Source organism: Octopus bimaculoides, chromosome 1 (genome assembly GCF_046866305.1).
Source record: "Octopus bimaculoides isolate indiv1 chromosome 1, ASM4686630v1, whole genome shotgun sequence".
Classification (NCBI taxonomy): Eukaryota; Metazoa; Mollusca; class Cephalopoda; order Octopoda; family Octopodidae; genus Octopus; species Octopus bimaculoides.
In genome coordinates this window covers 10,987,197-10,997,196 of record NC_142928.1, presented here as the reverse complement: position 1 = coordinate 10,997,196, position 10,000 = coordinate 10,987,197, and positions in this window count along the sequence as shown.

Sequence of the window (10,000 nt, the reverse complement as noted above, 5' to 3'; positions counted from 1 at the left end):
TCATTATAATGTTTATGTTTTGTTATTTTATTTTTACAATTATTTTTTTCATTTCCATCATATTTTGGTGGATGTCACAATATAATGGGACTCAACTCAGCTAGTACTAGGCAGATTAGAAACCCTATTCTTCCTGGTAAGGATGCTAGTCCTTTGTAGATATTTAATCCATGGGAACATTTATGTTGTGTTTAGCTCTGAAAGCTGACGAAAGACTCATTAATTATAAAACATTCCTGCTGATTACAACAATTAACTGGCAGTCTGTGAGTTATAACGATGAATGTTCTAGTTGATCCAATGAAATTAACAGCCTGCTCATTAAATTAATGAGGTAAGTGACTGAGTATTCCACAGCCATGCATACTCTGAATTTCTCCTGCTGTGTGCTTGTCCTGTAAGGTGTTTCCACTTACCAATATTCCTTTTGTTGGCAAACAGATACAAGTTTGTTCTTTTTTTTTTTTTTAGTCTTCTAATAAAGAACTTGTCTGAAATAATGCTTAGAGAGCTTATTATTCTCTATAAAGCTAGGATCATGGCTAAAACATCTAATGTTCAATCAATTCAGTCCATCTAGCTAAAGATAAGTACCACAGGTTAGGAACAATTTACCATTCCAAGCAGTGGTAGTGCTGGAAATGACAAGCAGTTTGTAAACTTGCAGTGCTGAGTTCAGCTTTCCCTGTGGGTTTTTCTAATCTGAGTACACTATAAAAGATGGTCTTCAGAGTAACCCCTTCAGCTAAATGTGTTGAGAGCTTCACTACATGGTTGTGTGGTTAAGAAGTTTGCTTCACAAACATGTGGTATTGGGTTCTGTCCTACTGTGTGACATCTTAGACAAGTGTCTTCTATCATAGCCTCAGTTGGAGTTACAGCTTATGAGTGAAAATGGTGAATAGAAACTATGTAGAAGCCTGTCATATGTGTGTTGGTGTGTGTCTATCTCTATGTCTGGCTTTGCATTGAAACAGTTTGAAAAAACAGTGTTTATGTCATGTGACCAGTGTCAGAGGCATGGGCACACTTGGCAAGTCATTTCAGCACCTCATGGGTCTGGGGACCCAGTTCTGATCTATGTATGCTGTAGTTTGTTGTTAAATAAATATTGTTGGACCCTGTGCATTGATTAGCTTGGGGACCTATAATAGTAATAAAATGACTCTAAGTATGACTTAACAGTGTGGTAAACATTGATCGATGAAATTAGTATCAGATTTTAAAATACATATCAGGGTTGATACAATTGACTAAAAACGCTTCAAATGATGCCCCAACATGACTTTAATCCAATAACTGAAACAAATAAAATAATAAAAGACATTATAAAGCTTAACGATTTCATAAGCTATAGCATTTCTATGAAATTGTTTCTTGAATCAACAAAGTGAAATTTGTATTTTTTCCATGGTTAATCTTGTCCATTGCCTAGCCTTGAAATATCATGTGGTCACTGAAACTGAGCATTTTGTAAAAGCAGATGAGATAATCCTTTATACTATAGGCACAAGGGCTGAAATGTTGGGTGAGGATACCAGTTGACCCCAGTGCTTGACTGGTGCCTATTTTGTTGACTTTGAAAGGCAAAGTCAACCTCAGCATAATTTGAATTCAGATGAAATGCTACTAAGCATTTTGCCCATTTTGCCTGGCATGCTAAAAGTTTCTGCCAGTTTTTTGCCTTAAAAATGGACATAATGAAATATTTCTATAACTCATCATTACTGATTTAACATCTACTTTTCCATGCTTGAAGGATCCAGTGAGATGTTAATGTATAATTTTCTATGGCTGGATGTTCTTCATGTTGCCAACCCTTGTCTGTTTCTATGCAAGGTAATATTTCCCCTTGTCTGTTGAACAATGAACAACTGGTCATGCTTTTGTGGAAGGTTGCAGACAGACAGCATTGTATGAATGGTGACTTTTGTTTACAATCAACATGGACATGTCAAAACAAGGAGAACACATGCTGTCATACATACATGTGTGTAATATATATTTATGTGTGTGTGTATAACAGTTAATTTTAAAAAATGGAGAAAAAAGCAACAACTTGACATAGTACATGTAAAGTATTAATGAGACGCTCAGAGAAGGAAAGAGAGTGGTTGTTTTACGTTTCAAGCAAAGCTCTTCTTCAGAAACAGGAGACTGAGGAAAGTCCAAAAGAAACGGAAAAAAGAGGAAAAAAATCGCTAACAGTCCACATATAGTTGTGGTCTACTGGTTAAGCTGTTACACTTGCGATTGCTAGATCATGGGTTCAATTCCCTGATTGGGCGACACAGTGTTTTTGAGCAAAACACTTCATAGCACACTGCTCCAGTCCTCCCCCCCCCCCCCCTATCAGTCAGGGGGAATGTTGGCCTGCTTGCCTAGCCATCAGGGTTGGCGTCGTTTGAAGGTTAAAACAATGCAAAAGCACATTGTGACGAGCGATGTGTGACATCTGATAGCCTGGTTAGTCACGTGATATATATATGTACACACACACACACACACACACACACACACACACACACACACACACACAGGCATGGCTAGTGTTTAAGAACTTTCCTTCCCAACCACATAGTTTGGGACTTAATTCCACTCTGTGACACCATGGGTAACTGTCATCTACTATAGTCCTGGTCTGATCTAAGCCTTGTAAGTGGATTTGGTTGATGTGTGTGTATATGTATGTATATATGTGTGTGTGTGTGCATATGAGTATGTGTGTTCGTTTGTCTCTCCCTGTCTTGACATTGTGTGATAATTGTAAATGAGTGTCACTGTTATACAAGCAGGATCATTCTAATATTCTGCTTGGAAATAAGTAAGAGTTGGCTTGGCAACAGGAAGGGCATTCAACTGTAGAAAATCTGCCTCAATAAACTCTCTTTGACCCATGGAAGCATGGAAATGTAAACATCAAATGATGAGAACAGGTGAAAGAACAACAAGCTGGTGTGTTAGTTTGATGCTCAAAAAGAATGGAAAAGTCTTTGATGTTTCAAGCCATATGTATGTACACTATAAAGGGCTTCTCTACCGAATTTCATACATGTGGAATTGATCAGCCAATGGTTGTCGGAAAGGACACCAGCCGACAGCATCCAAGTAGTAGAAGTGAACCCCTGGCCATGTGGTTTCATAGTAAACTTTTTAACCCCTCAGCCATTAATTAAATTTAAATTTAAACACCACCAACCATTAATCACCACAACCACCTTCACTGCCACTACCACCTTCACTGCCACTACCACCACCACCACCGTCTCTATTTTAACAGAGTGAAGTTTCAATGCAAATATTAAGAGTACTTTGTAAATTGAAAAATAAGTTATTTTTAGTAATTCTGAGTTTATGCAAAATGTTTTAATCTTATCACTGCCACAAATTCTTTGTCTTTTTTTTTTTTTTTTTTTTTTTTAAATTTCACTTAATTATTTGAAATTAATTTGTCAACACAATTTGCCTCCACTGCCAAGCTTAACATGATGCAAATTTTTCATGTATGCTTCAGTCAATCAGTTTTTGGTATGGCCTTGAAGATTTTCCTTTATGCACATCATTAGAATTATATGCCAACTGAATATCACAAACCATTAGATAACAATCATGTAGTTTGTGAAATAATGTTTTAATTGATTGATATCGCAAAACTATGGTTACTCAGTATTATTGACATTTAGATTACTTTTAATAAAGAAACATCACCTTATATAATAACAGTCATGGCCAAATTGTGACCTGTGGGCCTTTCTGAATGACACACCTGATAAAAAAAAAATTACCATGAATTTTTTTTTAGTCATGTGGTTCACTTGATGAACCATTCATGCAGCCTTCTTCTCGAAAAAGTTGCCCATGCCTGCTGTAGAGTGTAACTAAAGAGGATTCCAGAATGTACCAGATTTTTGCATAGAGGAATTAGAACAAATACAGTTAGAAGCTGGAATATATCCATAATCAATATAAATATATATTTTCGTAGTCAAAAAACAAAATCTACTCGATTTTTGTGTAGAGGAATTAGTACAAATATATTTAAAGTATATCAAAAATCCATACATGTATATATCATGGTTGAACGACTTTTTATGATTTAAAAGATATGTTGTTAGATGTCTCACACTCGTTATCGTCTACCTCACTCTAATAATAATAATAATCCTTTTCATTATATTCCTCAATAACAATAATCCTTTCTACTAAAGGCACAATCTCTGAAATTTCCCGGGAAGGGATCAATCAAGTATATTGACCCCAGTACTGAACTGGTACTACTTTCATTGAACCTGAAAGGTGGAATTTTGAATCAACAAAGTGAAATTTGTATTTTTTCCATGATTAATCAGTCCATGGCCTGGCCTTGAAATTTGATGTGGTTACTGAAACTGAGCATTTAAAAAAATGGATACAATTCTTTCTGCTGTAGGCACAAGGCCTCAATCCCAGCGCTTGGCTGGTGATTGTTTTATTGACTCTGAAAGGACAAAAGGCAAAGTCAATCATGGTAGAATTTGAACTCGGAACGTAGAGATGGGTGAAATGCCACTAAGCGTTTTACCCGGGATACAAACAATTCTGCCAGCTCACTGCCTTAATAATAATAATAATAATAATAATGGTTTTAAATATTGGCATAAGGCTAGCATTTTAGTGAAGTGGAGACTAGTCAATTACATCAACCTCAGTCCTTGACTGATAGTTTATTTTACTGGCATTGGAAGGATTTGAACACAATGTAAAAAACTGGAAGAAATACTGCTGAGCATTTTGTCTGATGCGCTAACAATTTTGCCAGCTCACTGCTTTAATAATGATAGAAATAATTCTTTCTAATTTTGGCACAAGACTAGCTATTTGAGGGAAAGGGAAAATCAGTTGTATTAACCCCAGTATTTGATGGGTGCTATATTTTATCAACCCCAGTGTTTGATGGGTCCTGTGTTTTATCAACTCTGAACAGATAAAGGATTAAGTCAAACTCAAGATGTTTGAACTCAACATGTAAAGAGCTGTGAGAAAATGCCAAGAATTTTTCCAGTGCACAATAAGAATAATGTTGATTTTGCATTTTGGCACAAGGCCAGCAATTTCTGGAGAGGGGATAAGTCAATCACATCGACCCCAGTGTTTAACTGGTACTTATTTTATCAACCCTGAAAGGGATGAAAGGCAAAGTCGACCTCGGCGGAATTTGAAATCAGAACATAATGATGGATGGAATGCTGCTAAGTATTATGCCAAAATGCTGCTAATAATAATAATAATAATAATAATGATTTCTTGTGTTGGCCACATAAGACCAAGATATGGAGGACAATATCAAAGAACGGGATACAGCATCGATCAAGGGGAGACACTACAACCTTAGGGATATATAAAAAGAAATTAGAAAAGTAAATAATAAATAGAATCCTCAAAAGTGGGATAGTCCACTTAGGGTAATTGGGGTAATCCCCACACAAAAGGTCCAGGATTACTCTGCCATCCCCAAGGTATGGAAAGTGCCATCTTCCTGTTTGTTTCTTCCAACTTGGAAAAGTATGCTCAGTAGAGCCATTCAGCCTCTCCAGTCTTGCCACTCTTGTCCACCTTTTGATAAACATACTAGAAAGCAGCACCTCCTTCACTGCCATCACCTTCTTCTTTAAATGATATTTGAAGAAATTGGTGGAAGCTTGGCCAGATAGGAAGGTGCCCGTCTTCAAATTTTTCAGACAAGTTCTGGACGATATGGTTTGGGGTTATATAAAAAGCATGTGGAAAGGAGAATAACAAACAGAAAAGATTCAAAGAATACTGCTCCTGAAACAAGGAGACCGGTAAGGGCTGTTTGTGGAAACCCCACAAAACCATATTTACCCTGATCCCTTAGTCAAGTGCTCTCTCTCATTTGTTCTCCTTCAATGTACAGGCACAAGCCTCATTCTCTCAGTCCATCCTTGCCATTTTCATGCACCTTTCAACAAATTTACTGGGAACACCTCAACATTGATTTGATTTTTTTTTTGTTTTTTTTTTTTTGGTTGAATCTGACCTGAGCTAGATGGGAATACAACGTCTGTATATTTTCATACATGTTTCACATAAACTTTTACTTGTCTCAGTCATTTGACTGCGGCCATGCTGGAGCACCACCTTTAGTCGAGCAAATCGACCCCAGCACTTATCGGTCACTAAGTTACGGGGACGTAAACACACCACCATCGGTTGCCAAGCAATGTTGGGGGGGGACAAACACAGACACACATACATATATACGACAGGCTTCTTTCAGTTTCCATCTACCAAATCCACTCACAAGGCTTTGGTCGGCCCGAGGCTATAGTTGAAGACACTTGCCCAAGGTGCCACGCAATGGGACTGAACCCAGAACCATGTGGTTCATAAGCAAGCTACTTACCACACAGCCACTCCTACGCCTATTTCGTTAAATATGTGTGTGTATGTATGTTTTTCTTTGTCTTCATTATTTATTTATCTATCAATTTAACTCTGTCTGTGTATGTAAACATAGTTGTATTGCCTTTTAAAGCGAAATGCATGTATGTACTTTATGCAAATGAAGATTAATGAATCAGTGCAGTTAAAATTCATTATTTATCTGATGAGGTACCTCATCAACTAACAAACAGATACATCAATGAAACTTCTGGTGGCTTTGGGGCACTTTGGGGCATTTTATTAAGTCATTCAGTAGGACACTTTATTCTACATATCCCAGTTGATTTAGATGTCATGAATATGTGCCAGAAATTATTGAGAAATAAAGGCGTCGACGAGCTGTCAGAAACGTTAGCACCCTGGACGAAATGCTTAGCAGTATTTCATCTATTTTTATGTTCTGAGTTCAAATTCCGCCGAGGTCGACTTTGCCTTTCATCCTTTCAGGGTCGATTAAATAAATACCAGTTACGCACTGGGGTCGATATAATCGATTTAATCTGTTTATCTGTCCTTGTTTGTCCCCTCTGTGTGTCGGTAGTAAAGAAATAAGAAATTATTGAGAAATTTATGTGCTATAAATTTGCACCAGGAGATTTATCTCCCAGTTGATTAATGCTAGAAAACCAACCCCCATTTAAATGCCATACATATTGGCAGTGGTGGACTGGGTCTAAAAATATTGGTTGCCAGGAGACTAGATGGTGGGGGGGCTACCTGCAACTACAATGCTTTTATTTAATTTTTTTTCTGTTGTTAAAAGTAACCTTTTCAACTGTCTACAAACACACCCAGGCTGAAATAATGCATTCTTCCAGGAATTAATTAAAAAATTCTCAAACTTGAGGGGATGGGCCCCCTGCTATATATATATATATGTGTATGTGTTTGTGTGAGTGATTTTGTACTTCTTGCCTTTCATGTGTTCAGTGACTGTAAACAAAGCAACAGCTTCACAATCAAATATATGCAGTGTCATGTTCGAAGTCAACCACAAAAACATGCCTGAGCTTCTTGACATGTCTTGATATGTTGTGAGATCTTTGTCAATAGAAGAGACCTATAACTAAGTTTGGGCTGTTTGTTATTAGATGGACAAAGTGGATTATTACCTTATTTGGGGCCAGGTGAGGGTTGGCGACATGAAGAGGATCCTGCTGCAGAAAATCTGCCTCAACAAATTCTGTCTGACCCATACAAGTGTGGAAATGTGGATGACAGAATAATGAAGATGATAACTAGTTCCCCCCCACCCCATCACTTTTTTTTTTTTTTTTACCATATTTACATAGATGCCTCCAATGCCCCAAGATGATTCAAAGACATTCCTTAGATCTAGTAATTTTGGTATAAATAAACAAAGTAAACTAGTTAGCAGTCTATGACAAGAAACATTCTCAGAGATGTAGCTATGAAACAGGGTAAACTATTCGAGTTAGTTAAGTTAGTGTAAACATATATAAATGTCGGAACCAGTGAAAAGTCAGAGAATATAAAATAATGGGTGGAGGTTAATATTAGTCATAGTTTAGTCAGCTTACTATGAAATCAAATTACTGCCATATTAATATACAAATGTAATGACTGCTTGTTGTAACAATTACTCCAAGCCATTGCATAGTTATCTCAGCAATAGTTGTTGGTGAAGACTTTACACAAACATAGGTGCAGCGTGGCTATGTAGTAAGTAGCTTGCTTCCCAACCACATCGTTCTGAGTTCAGTCCCACTGCGTGGCACCTTCGGCGAGTGTCTTCTACTGTAGCCTCGGGCTGACCAAAGCCTTGTGAGTGGATTTGGTAGACAGAAACTGAAAGAGGCCTGTTGTGTATATGTATATATATATATATATATTACATTAAATGATGATGATGATTGATATATATATAAATATATATATATATGTGTGTGAATTTATATATTTGTGTGTGTCTGTGCTTGTCTTCCCGCCACAGTCGATTGACAACTGATGTTGATGTGTTTACGTCCCTGTAACTTAGCAGTTCGGCAAAAGAGACTGACAGAATAAGGACTAGGCTTACAAAGAATGAGTCCTGTGGTTCATTTGTTCGATTAAAGGTAGTGCTCCAGCATGGCTGCAGTCAAATGACTGAAACAAGTGAATGAATACATGCAACTCCATATGCTTGTGTAGGGGAAGCTTTTCCATTTGTGACTTCATGCCACAAGTAGAAATACTCAGGGTAGGCTGTAGGCGTTAACCATTTTGTTTCCATATTTCAGCCTTTAACTTTTATCTTTTGTTTTGGTCATTAAACTATGGCCATGCTGGGGCACCACCTTGAAGAATTTTAGCTGAATGAATTGACCGCAATGCTTAATTTAAAAAAAAATTTTAAGCCTGGTATTTATTCTATCGGACTCTTTTGCCTGACTGCTAAGTTACCAGGTTATAAACACATTGGTTGTCAAGCAGCAGTGAGAAATGAACAGCCTCAAAGACACACATACACACACACACACACACACACACACACACACATACACACATATATATAACAGGCTTCTTTTGCTGGTTCAGCAGATTTGATGGAACTTAGTTTTGACTCTCTGTGTTCTGAGTTCAAATTGCATCAAGGTCAAAATTTTTTTCATCATTCTGGGTTGGATAAGAATAAAATATAGTACCAGTCAATTACTGGGACGTATTTATTCTGCCATCATTCATTTCTCTAAAATTTATATCCTTATGCCAATGTGAGAAATCAGTATTATTATTATTTTTATTATTGTTATTATTATTATTATTATTTTTATTATTGTTATTATTATTATTATTATTTTTATTATTGTTATTATTATTATTATTATTTTAAAGACGGTAAGCTGGCAGAATCGTTAGCCCGCTGGACGAAATACTTAGCAGTATTTCGCCCATCGCTACATTCTCAGTTCAAATTCTGCTGAGGTCAACTTTGCCTTCCATCCTTTTGGGGTCGATAAATTAAGTACCAGTGAAACACTGGGGTCAATGTAATTGACTTGTCCCCTCCCCAAATTTCATGCCTTGTGCCTATAATAGAAAGGATTATTATTATTATGTTGCTTTTTTTTTTCTTCTTTCTTCAAATTTTCTTCCATTTCTCGCCGAGTGTTTTCCGTACACCTAGGGCAGAGAAACTCATTGTATGCATTCCCAGTTTACACACGCAAATTCACAGGCAAAATGTTTATTTTAAAAATAAAAAAATTAATAAATAAAAAAAATTCATGAATGGATGTTGTTTTCACAGCGATAATGCTCTTCTCAGTACATGAGTTGTTCCAGTTAATACGATTTTTTGCACTTCCTGTAGGGATGGTAAGCCTGGTATCATTTTCAAATAGGTTTCAGTACCTTTTTTTTATCATTCCTATTATCATTATTATTATCAAAGCGAGTGAGCTAGCTGAATCATTAGCCTACAGGGCAAAATGCTTGGCAGCATTTCCTCCATTTTCATGCTCTGGGTTCAAATTCTATCGAGGTCGATTTTGCCTTTCGTCTTTTCATGATTGAGAAAATAAGCCCCAGTTGCGCACTGGGGTCAGTGTAA